The 14,717-nt window shown below is 52.7% G+C and overlaps 1 protein-coding gene across 15 annotated transcripts in view; it reads right to left on the bottom strand.

The window, feature by feature from the left end:
- KCNMA1 (potassium calcium-activated channel subfamily M alpha 1) overlaps positions 1 to 14,717 on the bottom strand; it is a gene marked incomplete at both ends in the record, with an annotated part of 740,839 nt that overhangs the window by 519,395 nt on the left and 206,727 nt on the right. The window contains one exon of one of the 15 annotated variants that reach the window (XM_079900395.1): positions 14,087 to 14,216. The exons of 12 other annotated variants lie outside the window; for them this stretch is intronic. Of the gene's footprint in view, positions 1 to 9,402; positions 9,599 to 14,086; positions 14,417 to 14,717 lie in introns of those variants that run through there. 2 more of the 15 variants (XM_079900392.1, XM_079900394.1) reach the window with 2 other exon arrangements.

Below are 14,717 nucleotides of genomic sequence, written 5' to 3'. Positions count from 1 at the left end.
CTGGCAACAGAGAGAACAAGGGTTGAGACGTAGCCACCAAGTGGATTTAAAAAACACAACCTACCCAAAAGAATCAAAGCTAGACGGGCCCCCGCTGAGGTGGGCACTGGCTTGAAGGTACAGGGGTTGGGAAGAAGGACGGATTATGGCTTTGATTTTTTTTTTAATCTTTTTAAAAAGGATCTTTCCTTTGTTTCCTCTTAAAATATCTTTGTGAAAGAAAGAAGAATAAAATTATTCTCTTCTGATTTTAAAGAAAAAAAGTCATAAAACTCAGGAGGGAAACCATCCTGTCTAGGGTCACGGAGTGGCTAGACAGGAAGTGAGGTCAGCATTCTGTAATCTCCACCTGCCCAGCCTTCATACCCTTCTCACAGACGCACCCTACTTTCCTAAAAAAAAAAAAAAACCCCACCTCCTCCTCATCTCAGTCTGTGTGGTTCAAAAGGGACTGAAGGTCCACCCTTTCTCCAGAAATGGAGACTGGTCAATCAGATCAGTCCACCCCTCTGGCAACAGCAATTGGGCCAAGGATGGTTATGCGATCCCATGCCAACCCAGTATGACTCAAGCCTGGGACATTTGCTGGAAAGAATAAGAAGGGTAATCCTTCCCTGAGAATGAAGCCACCACAGAGGAAACTAGAAATGGCAGAATACTGATGTCATCATTTGAACACCTGGATCCAGCTGTGCCTGAAATCCACACCAGACCTGTTTAGTTACAGGAGAAAATAAATTCCCCTTTGTAGCTAAAAATGTGCTTGAGGATCAAGGCTGACTTCATCAGATAACTGAGCCCCACATGGGGTCCTAAACCGTACACTTCTGCGTGCACTGTGCCCTCTGCCTAGAATACTCTTCTCCCACGGAGGGTCATGGCTTACTCCCTCACCTCTCTCAAATCTTTGCTCAAATATCACCTTTTCAATACTTCTTCTCTGGCTACCCTTTTAAAATTCCAACTGTCTTCTGACAGCACTGCCTTTCTGCTTTGTTTTTCTCCAAAGCACTTAAAATTTCTAACACACTCCATAATTCTCTTATTTCATTTACAGTCTGCCTCCCCCAACTGCTGAATCCTGAGTGCCTAAAAGAGAGCCTAGTATATGGCTGGCTCAATAAATATGAAAGAAGGAATAAAAAGGGTTATAAATGTCAGCCCCTCACTCACTATAGAGCCTGGGCTTAGGGGTTGCCAGATAAAATACAGGAAACCCAGCAAAATTTGAATCTCAACTAAGCAACAAATGATTTTTCAGTATAAGTATGTCCCAAATATTGCATGGGACATACTTACACTAAAAACACATTCATTGTCTAAAATTTAAATGTAACTGGGCCCCCTATTCAAATAACCACTGAGATTATTTTTGCAGACACAGATGTTTAAAAAGATGCCAGCAAAATTATGTTCATCATTTAAAATGCTAGAATTAACAAAACAAACTGACCCTGGGGATCATTGTGAATTGGAGTGAGGAGGAAAATCCAAAGGCAGAGGTGAAAATCTTGATCTGCAGTGAGTGGGGGTGGGCCAGAATGAGGAAAGGAGAGCTGGGAGGCACTGAGTGAGTCATCCTCCTGGGGACTTGCAGGCAGGCAGGAAGCTGCTCCTGATGCCTGGTTCTCCCCCGCCAGCCACCCCGACCCAGGGACGCTGGGCAAACGGAACATCAGTAACACCAGGCGCTCATGTTTAATTTCCAAGTGTATTGGCCCCTCCAGCGCTGGAATAGTCAAAAAGGAGGCCTGGGGCAGGGGCACAGGGGGGCATATTTGGGGGCCGCCTGCTGACATCTGTGGAGCCAGCTGCCCAAGCCACCTAAGGCCAGTCCCAATGACCTGTTAGGGCCCCAAGTCTCAGCCACGTGGAGACTGCAAAGGTGGGTGTCCTGGAAGAGACAGAGACGCTGATGCGTGGCACCCTTTAGTAACTGAAGGTGTAGATGCAGGTCTCCTGTCCGTCCCTGGTAAGATGGGGACCATACTGCCTGCCCCATAGGTGTTGGTCGGATTAGATAGTGTCCAACAGCACACAGTACGCGTTTCATGAATTAGTCTCACCACCTCCCTCTTTCTCCTGGAAGCGCAGACACTCTAGCGGTGGTTCTCAAACTTCAGCAGCGTCAGAACCACCTGGAGGACTTGTGAAAACACAGAGGGCTGGGCCCCACCTGCAAACCCCCGTTTCTATCAAGTTCCCAGGTAATGCTGCTGCTGCTGCTCTGGGAAGCCCAGTTCGAGCACCACTGCCTGTAATCGTTCTGACCTGGCTTGATCATCACCGCCCCGATGTGAAATGGAACATGAATCGTAACCCTCAGCTCGATCCTGGCCTCTCCCTTCGCCCAGACGAGGAAGAGATCAGGGCAAAGAGAAGACCCTCAAATCAGAGGCTCTTATGGCTCCTTTTGAGCAGTGCCTCCCAGAGACATTTCTGAGCTGGTCCAGGGCCACAGCCTGGGGGCCTGAAGGACCAGCTAGCTCTCTGCTCCTCAATCCTGGCTGACCCTGGAGGAGGGAATGGCATGCAAAGGGCCGGGACTCAGGGAGTCCTCTCCAGTCACAGTGGTTTCCATGCGTCAATAATTCAGAGCACAAGAGGTATATGGCAGATAAGCTCTCTTGCCAGCCCTCTTACCTACTGTTTTACAAGTCATTCATTATTTTAATTACTTTACAATAGGCAAGGAAAAACACGGACTAAAGGGAGATAATGCTCTCGTTATTATTTGCTTACACAAGATGTTGTGAGCATAATTAATTACTTGTGGAGGCAGGACTCGAGGTGGGGAGCTGGGGGAGCAGGGAGGCGAGCACATTGCAGAGCCTGACGCCAGGCCACCACGTCAGCGCTCCTCGGCCTGGAGGGAAAGGCCCTCTGCACCACTGACCTCACTCTGGCCAAGCATCCCTCATCGGGAGCAGGTGTAACTCCTGCTCCAGAGAAAGGGGGCGGAGGCCCAGAGAGGTTAAGTGGTCTTGCTGGGGACACACGGGGTGGGTTTGGGGGGAGGAGTGGTAAGGAACAGAGCCCATTACAATAGCGATTGACCACCATTTACCAAGCCAGAACTGGGGGCCAGCAAGTAAAAATTAAGTGCCTCCTCTGCATTACCTTGCTTAGACCTTGTAATAAATACGACAGGCAGGTGGAATTATCCCCATTTTACAGACAGGCCAACTGAGAGCAGGTATTTCTCGGGGGAAGGCACACAGAGCCTGAGAACTCGGGCTGGAAGCAGCAAGCCCATCTGGCCTTAGGTCTGCTCTGCCACTTACAAGCTGGCCACCCGGGACATGTTAGCTCACAAGCTCAGCCTCCTGCATGTGAAATGGGGACAGGCATGCAGACCCCAGGAAGGTGGTGGTGAAGCTTATGTCAGATAAGCAATGCACTAGTGCTCAGCACAGGGCTTGGGGCGTGACAGTTACAGCTGCTGTGGGACGGGTTGGCTCCAAGGATATTCAGTCAAAACCACGCCGTCAACTGGGGGCTCTGTGAGGGACACTGTAATAAGTAATTACAGAACAGAGGATAAATGAGTGTCGATTCTAACAGCTATGAGGCTTCAACTAGGTAACAGGCCACCAGGAGGTAAGATGCCCAACTTCTGGACAGGTTCCAGCAGGAGCTGTGTGGCACTCCCCCAGGACAGTGGGGGCAGGGATTCCTGCAGAGAGTCACCCCTGGACCAAGTGACCTCTTAGATCCCTCTGACTCTAAGCTCCATTAGACCAACTTCCTATTGTGATGAGGCGACTGAGGACCAGAGGGAGGCTGCCCCCCAGGTCCCAGTACACTGCTTTCTCTCCTGTGCCCCGCCAAGTGGGCGTCCATCCATCCCCACACCTTCCACTTCCCACTGTAGAGAAGGACCCCGCCACCCTGCCGGGAGGACTCCTGACTTGGGCCAGACAGGCTCCCCCTGGTGTCAGTAGTGAACTGGCCCTGATTCCTGCTCATCCTCCGGGAAAAAAGAGAGACAGAGAGAAAAAGAGAGCGTGTGTGTGTGTGTGTGTGTGTGTGTGTGTGTAAGAGAGAACTCCACCAGTTACAGGCTCCAGCTACCCTAGCCTCAGACAGACCATCAGAGATTTTCTGAAACGGAGAAAAGGAGGCCTTTGAGGGAAGAGAGGAATAAGGAGGAGGGAGGAGTAGGGAACAGACGAGACTGGGCGGGGCCTGGGGATGTCCTGGAAAGCGGAGGTCCAGTCGCGGCCACCCTCCCGAGGCTCCGTCTTGCCCTGTCTCCCACCAGAGTCTTGTGCAAAAGAAGCCGCAGCTGCCTCCTGAGGACACGCTTGACAGTCTCTAATCTCAGCGCCGGACTGGAGGATGCGGAGGGCTGTAGGGTGCGCTGCAAGCACAGGAGGCTGCGTGGACACGGGAGCAGGCTGGCAGGCAGCCCCCTGCCATCGCAGGCCCACACGGGCGGCCTCTCTCAGGCCGGGCTTGGGCACGTGGCCTCACCCCTTCTTGCCTTCTCGCCGTCCCCCTCAGTGACTTCTGACATGGCCACGGAGGGCCTCGCCCCTACTATGTCCCCTGCGGCCAAAGGCCTGACTGGACCACAGTCACCTGCCAGGCGCTCACTGTCCACAGCACGTACCTGTTGGATGTTTGGGCATTTCCCCCGAAGCACCAGGTCGAAGACCAAAGCCTGAGAAGGAAGCTCAGCCATGCCTTCAGATGCCAACCCCGAATACGGAGGGCCTGGAGGGACGTCACAGCCCAGTGCCACCCTGCCTACCTGGGAACCACCAAGCCAGGACACAAACCCCCAGTTGGCTCTGTTTCTCTTCCTTCTTTTTGCCTCCCCAAGAGGATGATTCCACCAAATCTAGCCCAAGGGAACCCATCACTCCCAAGCAGATCCCTGCCTCACCAGCCTGCAATCTGGAGCCCAAGTGTTCCCAGGGCCAGCGGAAACCTCCACCTGGCCTGGTATGGGGGATTGGGTGTGGGAGCCCCACAGGGCAACACGTCTCATCTTCAAACGTCCCAGCTTTCCCCAGCAGCGGGAGCTGCCCTGGCCCAGCGTGGGAGAGCAGGCCTGTGCTAACCCCAGGACCCCACCGCTTCTGGTCCTCAGATCCAGGCTGTCTCGCTGTCTCTGTCTCTCACCCTTCCTTCACTGGACCCAGTATACTGGGAGCCTCAAGTCTGTGGTGTGGTAGGAAGAGCTCTGAGGATCAAAAGATACCCAAGTCCAGATTCTCTAGATGGCCTTGGACAAGTCATTTCATTTCTCAAAGCCTCTTCTGTAAATAGGGATACATCCCGCCATATAATCTGGGGTAAGGTGGAGCACAGCACTTTCTGAAAGTACCAACTTCTTTATGAAGGGTGGGCAAAGATGGCATCATGGCTCAACTCTCAGATCCCCACCTGCCTGCACCTTGCTGGGCAGGGCCTGGTTATCTCCCTGGGCACGAACAGAATGTTGGCATTGCCAAGTCCTTCCAGGTGGCCCGCTGTGTCGGCCACACCCTCCCTATGAGCCTCTGCCACTCCTGCCCAGCTGGGCTCACTCACCCCCAGGTGCCAAGGCCACCCTGGGCACCACACCTGTAGGGATGGAGGAGGATTCCAGAGTCACCTTGATCATCCCTGCTGAGGCCACCCACTCGCTGCAAAGCTCCAAGTCTGCCTCGGGTTTAGTTACATGTCAGTTAGAAAGGGAAGTTGTTTAATCAGTGATTGCCTGGGAGGAGAACCACGCTTCAAAATGTAAGTCAGATCATGTCGCTGCCATGCCGACCCCCTCCTGGGGTTTCTCATCCCAGTCGAAGGACAAGCCGTAGACTTCACACAGTGCAACCCCTTAATCTGCCTGCTCCTGCCGTCATCCTACAAGCCTCCCACTCACTCCCTTGCTCGCTCCAGCTGCACTGGCCTCCTTGTGCTGCCAGAATGTTCCAGGCCCTCTCCAAGCTGGGGCTGACTGCACTGGCTACCCCCTCACCTCACACTGTTCAAAGCCTGACCGTATGGGTGAGCACTTCCCTGCCCACCTTCCCTGCCCACCCCCAGCCCTCCCCGATCCCATCACTCCTCATCTATGCTCCACGCTCCTCCAGAGCATTTATCCCACCACCTGGCAGCCTGAAGACTTTAATCATCACTGACTGACCGTAAGCTCCACGAGGGCAAGCATTTTCGTCTCTTTTGTTCACCGCTGTATCCTCAACAATGAAACATTACGAGCTCAGACTAAGCAAGGACTTGATACATCTTGGTGAAAGGAAGGAAAGAAGGGGGAAAGGGGGAAGGAGGGAAGGAGAGGAGGAAGGAGGGAGGGAGGGAGGGATGGTAGAAGTATAAAAAGAAGGGAGGGAGGGAAGGAGAGCTGTAGCAGATGGGAAGTCAACTGCTGGCAAGCACGATAACTAGAGTAGGTAACATTACTAACAAGTAATGATGGTAACGATAACCAGCATCATCACAGTAACTCTACGAGGCGGGTCTGAATGCGCTCATTGGCAGATGAGGGGTTAAGCAGCTGGCCCAGGAAGACACAGTCGGAATTTAAACCCCGCTGTCTGACACCAAGAAGAGACATGCACCTGAGCTGACTTCCTCCCGGGGATAACGCGCGCAGAAGGATTCCGGGCTGTCACAAAGTGCCCAGGAGAGGCTTATTACCATCAGGAACTCTTAATTCTGCTGCGTGTACTGCAGAGACCCTTCTTCGAGGTCCCTGTGCCTTAAGAGGGTGGTTAAAACAAGGACAGAGGAACACGGTTCTTTTTCTCTACCAAGAACCGGCTTGGAACCAAAAACCACCCTTCGTGGAGCAGAGCAGCAGATGGGAAATGAACGTGGTCTCTTGCTCAGCACTGAGGTTCTCTACACAGATGCTGCTGAAGGACGAGATGGCTTCCCGGCTTCCCTCATGCCATCTGCATCCTTAACAGGGAATCCTGGCCCAAGACTGCAGGGCCCAGGGCACCCGAGGGGTGGGGCACTCACGGCGGCCAGAGCATCTCCCGTCCTTGGAAGCCCCAGGCCTGCACCTCTCTCTGCCCAGGGCCTTGGTGCTAAGGGGCATTTCCTGGGTGCTCAACTTCCAGAGGGCTGTGGGGAAAGGAAGGACCCGGAAACCTCCACCTGTCTTCCCCTTGTGTCTCACAGTCCCACTTGGTCCTCAAATCTCCCTGGTCGACATCAAAAAGCCATTTCTCCTGAGCCTGCGTTGACGGATCCTGCTTCAGTCTGCCTGAGACCCCCAACCTCACCCCATCCCCAGCAGCAGCCCCCCGCCTCTCCCTGTCCCCTCTCACCCAGCAAAACCGACCCAGCAGCCTGGCGCGCAGCTGCCCTCAGCTGACCACAAAGCAGGAGTCCGTAAGTCCTCGTCGCCTATTAGAGGGATAGTAGCAGGGCCAGGAGCTCTGGGCTGCAAGTTAGGAGGCCTGCATTCTAGCCCCGGCTTTGCCAGGCACACGCTTTGTGGCCCTGGCCAGTCGCTTAACCTCTCTGAGTGAGCAGAGTCCCCATCTGGAAAATGAGGGGAAACAGTGGGTTAAACCCATAGTTTTCTGTCCCTTAGAGGCCAGCACTGTGTTCTGTCAGGTGCCTTAGTGGATTAGCAAGGGACGGCAGAGGCGGCAAGGCCCCTGGCCCCCATGAAAATCAAAGCACCACTACGTTGAGCCGTTTTCACCTATTAAGGTTCTGTACTAGACCGCACCTGAGTAAAGGGGTCTTCTGAGGAAGAAACGTTTGAAATCCACTGAGTAAAAACCCATAGGCCTGTTTCAGCTTTTAGAAGAGGCTCTATTTCATGGCAATGATGATGGCATCCTGTGCCCTAAGACCCAGAAACGCCTGAGCATCAACACCTATAAACCCATGGGGCTTCCAGGACCTCCGTGCAGGCCACCATCCTGTCCCTCAGCGTCAGGTCTTCACCAGGCCTAAAGGCTGGGAAACGGTCCTCCAGCCGCCCCCCCCTCCCCCGACTCCTTCCAAATCGGCCAAGAGGAAAACGCCCTCCCCTGCCCCCAACGGCTTCTTTCATATCCTGGAAAGGTGGCCCAGCCCTGGGATTCTCCCAGGTACCGATAACCCTGCATATGAGGGATTAGGCCGATTACCTCAAGCAGTTCAAGCAAATAAAGCAGCATGTGGGCACCACCAGCTGGGATTTTCACAGTGAGAGCTCTGCAAAGGGAGAGGAGGGAAGAGATAGGTACTCTGGCACTCAGGGACAGGGAAACGAGGCACCAGAAGCCTCGGGCCCCCGACAGGAACCGCTGTCAGCGGGTGGTGGAATCGGTTCTGCCCTTGGGAAGTTCCGATGATCCGACCTCTGCCTGTCAGGACGGAGCCTCCCCTGCACCTTGAGGCCTCCTCATCCAGCCCCCGGGACCCCACGTGCACCTGGGGCACCGCGTTTGTGCCAGAGGAACCCATCCAGCAGCTACTGCATCTGCTAACTACAGGCTACACGTCCAGGGAAGGGGCAGGGTGACTACAGATTCGGGCTGCAGGAGCTGAAAAAGAAGCTCGGACAAAGCCAATTGCTCTGGGATGTCAGAAAACCATCGTGTTGCCTGGTAAGACACCTCGTCATCACGCGCATTTTTAGCTATGGCTTTCCAGGGGCAGTGTCCATATTTTCACTTCTAGGGGTCCCCCGTGCTGTGTGTGAAGACACAGGTCACCGCGGAAGGAAAAAGGTGACAGCAGAAAAAGGCCAGGTGCCCTCTGACGAGTCGATGGCCATCTTGTGCCTCAGGCTTCCTTGCTTCAAACTCAAAGGGGCTGTGTAAACGCTCCCCAACGTTCTGTCTAGCTCTGACACCGCCGGACCTCGACATCTGGACTGTGAGTCCTGCACTTGCCCCACCCCAGCGGTGTCAGATGCTGGGAGAGGATGGGGGTCCTTTCTGGCCCTTCTCAGGGCCATTCTAAGCTGCTCCCCGGTGCCCTGGGGACCAAGGGGAGGCAGCTGGCTCTCAGGAAATCCTTGACTCCTTGTCTGTACAAGCCATGTTCTCTCCTTGGCAGTTTTACACCATCTTATTTAATCCTCAGAACAAGCCTGCAAGGTAGGAATGTTACGAGGCTCAGAGAGGTTGGGTGATTTCCAAGATCACTCATCTTGTAAGCGGCAGAGCTGAAATTTAAATCCAGTCTCTTCTAAGACCGAAGGCCATGTCTTTTTATCTGTTCCTTGCTGCCTCAGGATAGGCAAAACGTACAAAGAAGAGATGGAATCTCCTTATAAAATGCTGTTTATTACTAGCACTGAAACAATCATCGTATACCCTATGGCTTCTAAATGACAAAATTTTGTAGTACAGACATCTGGTTATAATCAACCCTGTATGGAGAGGGAGTTGGAGAAATGGCCTAGGGGAAGGGGTGCCAATTTGGGAATAAACTGACCCATTAGACACCATATCCCGTGGTGAGACGCGTTCTCAAATGGCCACATCTGCTGCTTGAAATTAGTAAGTCAACCCATCAGTTCAAACTTCAGGACTGATGCATCCAGCTCAGCCAATACACCACGTCTGCAAAATAAACATCTTCTCAATCAATTAGCTTAATAAAATGGGAACATGTAAGTGACAGTCCAGAACTCACTATCTGGACCTCAGAGACTTGGAACTGGATCAGCCAAGACCTCAACTCTGATCGCTCAGCCAGTGACCGGGCCGGTTCCAAGCAGGCCTGCTCACCTGCAAAGACATGGAGGTTGAGCTGCCATTCTGCAGGGCAGCCTGCCCTGGGAGAATGGCTCAAGAACCACAGGTGCAAGAAAACCATCCCAGGGGCCCCAGTCAGAAGACGAAAATCACATTTGTTTTCCAGTTGAGGAAGCACTTGTAACCACAGCAGGCAAGTCTGAGGCAGGACCGTAAATTCAGAAAGAGTGATAATGGATGTAACTTTCTGAATGCCTTGTGTTCTCTTGGTTAATCCTGTTAACAAGGTTGCAAGTCAGGCACTATTATGCCCATTTTAAAGATGGGCAACTGAGGCACTAAGGCTCTCTGAAGGTCTACGGTTAGCAGAGCAGCCTTATAAATCCCACTCAGGCCCATACGCTCAATACAAATCCCTTTTCCTCGTAGGAAGAATCTGGCATTGTATGGAAAAGCAATCCAGTGTGAGTTCTTGTTTCAAGGAGAGCACTCAAACCCCTTCAAAAAATGTGTTGCTGTTGTTTTTTGGTTTGTTTTTTTAATGAGATGCATCTCAGAGTCATAGATCTGTAGAGGTCAGAGCTGTGAGGGACCTGAGAACTTATGCAGGCTGATTCCCTTCCTTCAATAAGAAGCCTAGGGTCACAGAAAGGTTGGGGGCCTCTTCAAGGAAACACAGCTTGTTCATTTAAGAGACTGGGTAGGTCCACACATGGCTGAGAGACGGTGCAAGAATGCTGGGAGGCACAGGTGTTGTCCCCAGAGTCCGCCTTCTGGCTTCCCCTCGTACCCCCGCTATGCAACCCGGCACAAGTCACTCCACCCCATCCAGCCTCAGGGTCCTCAACCAAACGACGGGCTTGCAAATACCTTCCTCAGAGAGTCTCTGTGAGGAGCAACCATGATGATGAAGGCAAAGCAGGTGGGGACAGCTCAGTAAACAGTATTATCCACTAAGTGCCGGAGTCTGCACTTATGTGACCTTGGACAATGACCTGCCCAAGATCCCACAGCTAGTAAAGAGCTCGTCAGGATGGGAATTCAGATTTGCCAGACAGCAAACCCCATCTCTCTCCTCTTCACCAAAGTGGTGGCCAGCTTTGTTTCTAATCAAGACAGACTGGATATGCATAACTAAGACACAAAGGAAATCCAAGACCCTCATTTTCATTAAAAAAAAAAAAAAAGGCAGAACTCTCCAAGTCACAGCCAAGTTAACTTGTAAGACTCAAGTTAGCGGGGAAAAGGCCGATGGAATCACAACAAGGGTGTGAACATGACTGGGGAACAACTGAATCCTACCCAAAGACGCAGAGTGTCAATGTCTGAGGCACCAGTTCATCTGGTCAGGGAGATCACGGGCTCCTCCTCTCTCCCACCTCCTGGAAAGCAGCCCAGGACAGTTTGGAGAGTTCCCCACTTCTGGGGAGGAGTTACTGAGAGAGAGACAGTGGAAGGGTCAAGAGGGGAGAAGCAGAAGAAGGAAGGGAGCCCCATCACCACCTGAGGACCAAGAAGAGGATCTGGCTCCCCACAGCAAAGCATCCTGGGAGGCTGGCTCTCAGGCCCTCTGGTCCCGTGGTCCCCACAGCAGTGCAGGACAGAGCGTGGAAATGGAAAACAGCAGCACAGTATAATGTGTGTGTGTCAGCGAAAGACAGCCAACGCTCCTCCCCAGGGAAGAACTGTCCTTTTCCTTGACATTATGTCATCACTGCTTGGCTGGATATTAACATGCCCTTTGAATGAAATGACAACGATGGTAGAGCTGGCATTTGACAGTTTCTTTCTTGCCTGTCAAAATAAACAACTGGCAACCCTGTGATATTCTCTATGATTTTTAAAGTTTAAGTGAGTGCCCATGGAGAGTCTAGGGACCACTCACCTAGTCCTCATGCTACAGGGGAAATTAAGGCCTAGAGAGGCCATGCTCATAGTAGCCAGGCCCCCCTACATGGAGCCCAGGGTGTGTCTGTCAGGTCAAACGGGGACAGCCTTGGGGCCAGGAAAGGTAGGACCCAGGGGACGGAGATGAAGTCCGTCGGGGCTCCAACAGCTCAGCTGGCGCAGGCCCAGAGAGCAGGGGAGAACGGAATGCATCAGTTTTCACAGCTCAGGGTCATACCACAGGGTCCTGCGTTCCCAGCCTCACTGAGAGTTCTGAAGCCCTCACTCCGTCTGTAGCAGGAAATGCACAGCACCTAAACAATCTCCCCAGAAACAGTGCCACTGTTACCACGGCCCCAAACCATCCCCTTAGCTTGCTGCACTCTTCCTCATAACCATTACCACTGCCTAGACATTATACCCGGGGGTGCTTATTCCCCACCAATCTCCACTAGAGGGTAAGCTCCAGGAGGGCAGGGCCTTGGCCGGGTTTGCTCATTCCATATCCTCAGAGCCTGGAACAGTGCCCAGCACATAGTGGAGATTTAAGGGCATGTTAAAAAAGTGCTTTGTTTTCACTCTGTTCACATTTTCTGGAATCTCAAAATTCTCCCCAGTCCCCACTGCCCACGGCATACAACTCAGACTCTCACGGCCTGGTCTTCAGGCCTGCCTGCTCCTCCCCAAGCCCCCTCACCCACCAGGCTCCTCTCAGAGGACTTGGCCCTCCACAGCTTTGGGCCAGCGGTTCCCACCCCAGGGATGCCCTCTGCATTTCTCTCCAGCCATCCTCATCCTGCTACATCAAATCCCAGGGGCCCAGTGAAGCCGTCTTCCTGGTGACAGACCCCCGCTGCTCCCCCTGTCCCGACTCCAGTGCCCACAATACACTCCTCTCTCGCAACGCTGCACAGGCCCCGGCTGGCAGCCTTAGCTGTCTTTTCATCCATGCGTGTCAGATTGCCCCAAGGAGCCTGAAAGCTCCTCGAAGCCAAGGTCCATTGTTTTAAGTATCCAGAGTGCGTGGCATACAGCAAGTGACTACTGAGTAAATTAAAAGTCTGCCCGGGAGGCACTGGAAAAGCAAGCCCTTTCCCGGGCACCACGGATGTCCTGGCTCCACCAGGCCAGTTTCCATGACTTGAAGCTTGAACAGGGGTGCTGGCTCCCACATCACTGCCCCTCAGAGCAGCTACATTTTGAAATACAAACACTAAATCCCAAGCAAGAATAGATGTCATTGGGCTTCTGAAAAGCACATGCCTCACCAGGCACATCAGTCAAAAACAGATGAATGTTCTTGTGTACAAAAGGATTTGTCCCGTTCCAGGAAGATTTCTACCACGATTTAGGACCTAATCCAATATGTGCCTATAGACCTCACCAACTGAATATTTTTCTACCTCTTCCCGTTTGCTGAACTTGGATGTGGTTTCGGCTTCAGGTCAAAAGAGCTATTGCAATGAGGTCGTCCCCCACGGCCTTTCCCAATTGGGAACATGACCCTCATTCAGGAAACGAAGGCCTAGCAGGTCAGACAGACCTGGGGAGGCAGGAAGATGGCCAGGTGACCAGGCATACAGATTTACTCAGGACCCGGCAATGCTACCAGCCGCCCAGCGTGAGGCCCAGGCTCAGACCACCGGGTCTGCAGAGGGGCCTGTCTCCCTGCGCTCTGAGCTTGTACCCGCCTCGGAGGCCTGGCTGGGCTCTGAAACCCCAGTCTCCCCTGCTTCTGGGTTCCCACAACCCTAGCCTGGATCTGGGTTTCCAACACAGCAGCCAAATACAATAGAGTCTGGCCTGGCTGTTAATGTGAAATAATGACAATAATTCAACAGCCGGGGGAGAGGGGAGGGGACTTCTCTTTCTATCCAGTTCCGACAATTGCTTCTCCTTCTCCTTCAACTGGGAGTTAGGAATGGCGAGCACCCCAGCACTGCAAAGTCTCAGCTTTCCCTTGGCACCCCTGGACCCATCAATCTCCTCCCTGTGGCCTGGGACCCCCTCCAACCCTGAACACTGGGGAGAGGCTCAGCAGCTGTGAGAAACTTCTTTCTCAAAGAAGGTTTTTCCAAAATTATATCAGGTTTCCTTCTACCCCAGCTTGTCAGCGGGGGACTCTTTTGCCTAACATGGTTGAAGAATGTCTTAGAAACTGGTGTGATCCAGTCTGGCTTCAGATGAGGTTTTCCACCCAGACAGAGGACACCAAGTGTCTGGACGTGGCGGCTTCCGACCCCCCGGGGCACCCACATCCTTTCCCTGTCTCCGGACCTCTGTCAGGAGGGCACACTTGACAAAGTAGCAGGTCCAGCCCAAAGATGAAGTCAGAAATAGTCAACAGGAAAAAGCCAAAGCAAAGTGTGTGCAACCCACATACTTGGGGACACAGGGGCCTCCCTCCCCACAGCAGCCCTCCCTATGCCCCCAGTTTTCTGAATTTGCAAATCTAATGGCGATGCACTCAGTATAAATATTTAAGAGCTACTGGGGAAAGTGATTCAAGAACTGAAATCTCAAAAGGCACACACCTTTCTCCTGGAAGACAGGGCAAAGCCTTTCAGCCTTCTCTTCCGATGGAAATTGTTTTTCCCCTCGTGCCTATTCAGATGGGCCTCCTTCCACAGATCCAAACTCTAATCAGAGAGGTGCCCAAGGCCACTGTTAGAAAAAGCAGTTGGCAAACAATGTCGGAAGGCTGCAAGTCAAGTCTGTTAGTGAATTATTACTGAACTCTTAGTTCTGCTATATTCTCACCTGAGGACCCACAATCTCCCCTGGACCAAAAGCAACATTCTCTCCCTCCGTTAGTGCTCCAGCTACCATGCTGAGGTGTGGCTGCACCAGGTGGGCACCGGGAGAAAGGGAACACGAGAGAGGAAGCGTCTTTTAAATCTCAGAAGTCTCTTACTATAAGGATCTAACAACTGCAAGGAGAGAAGAGCCCTACAGGATGGGAGCTCCTGCCTGAGTGCTGTGGCCATCACCTGAGCCGGCATCCTGCAGCCCACGTTTCCATAACAACTGTCAGCCGGGCCCCTAGAACTCATGGAGACGGGACCTCCTTTGTGCGGGCAGCTCTGAAAGAAAGGTCAGATGGTTGCCTGAATCCCAAGGCTCTGTTTTTCTTCTTCTGCAGCTGATTTTCTGACCAGAAGCTAG

This window comes from Stenella coeruleoalba (genome assembly GCF_951394435.1).
Source record: "Stenella coeruleoalba genome assembly, chromosome: 16".
In the NCBI taxonomy this organism is placed as follows: domain Eukaryota; kingdom Metazoa; phylum Chordata; class Mammalia; order Artiodactyla; family Delphinidae; genus Stenella; species Stenella coeruleoalba.
Note: the sequence above shows the minus strand (reverse complement) of the source record. Positions and strands in the feature narration are given on the sequence as shown.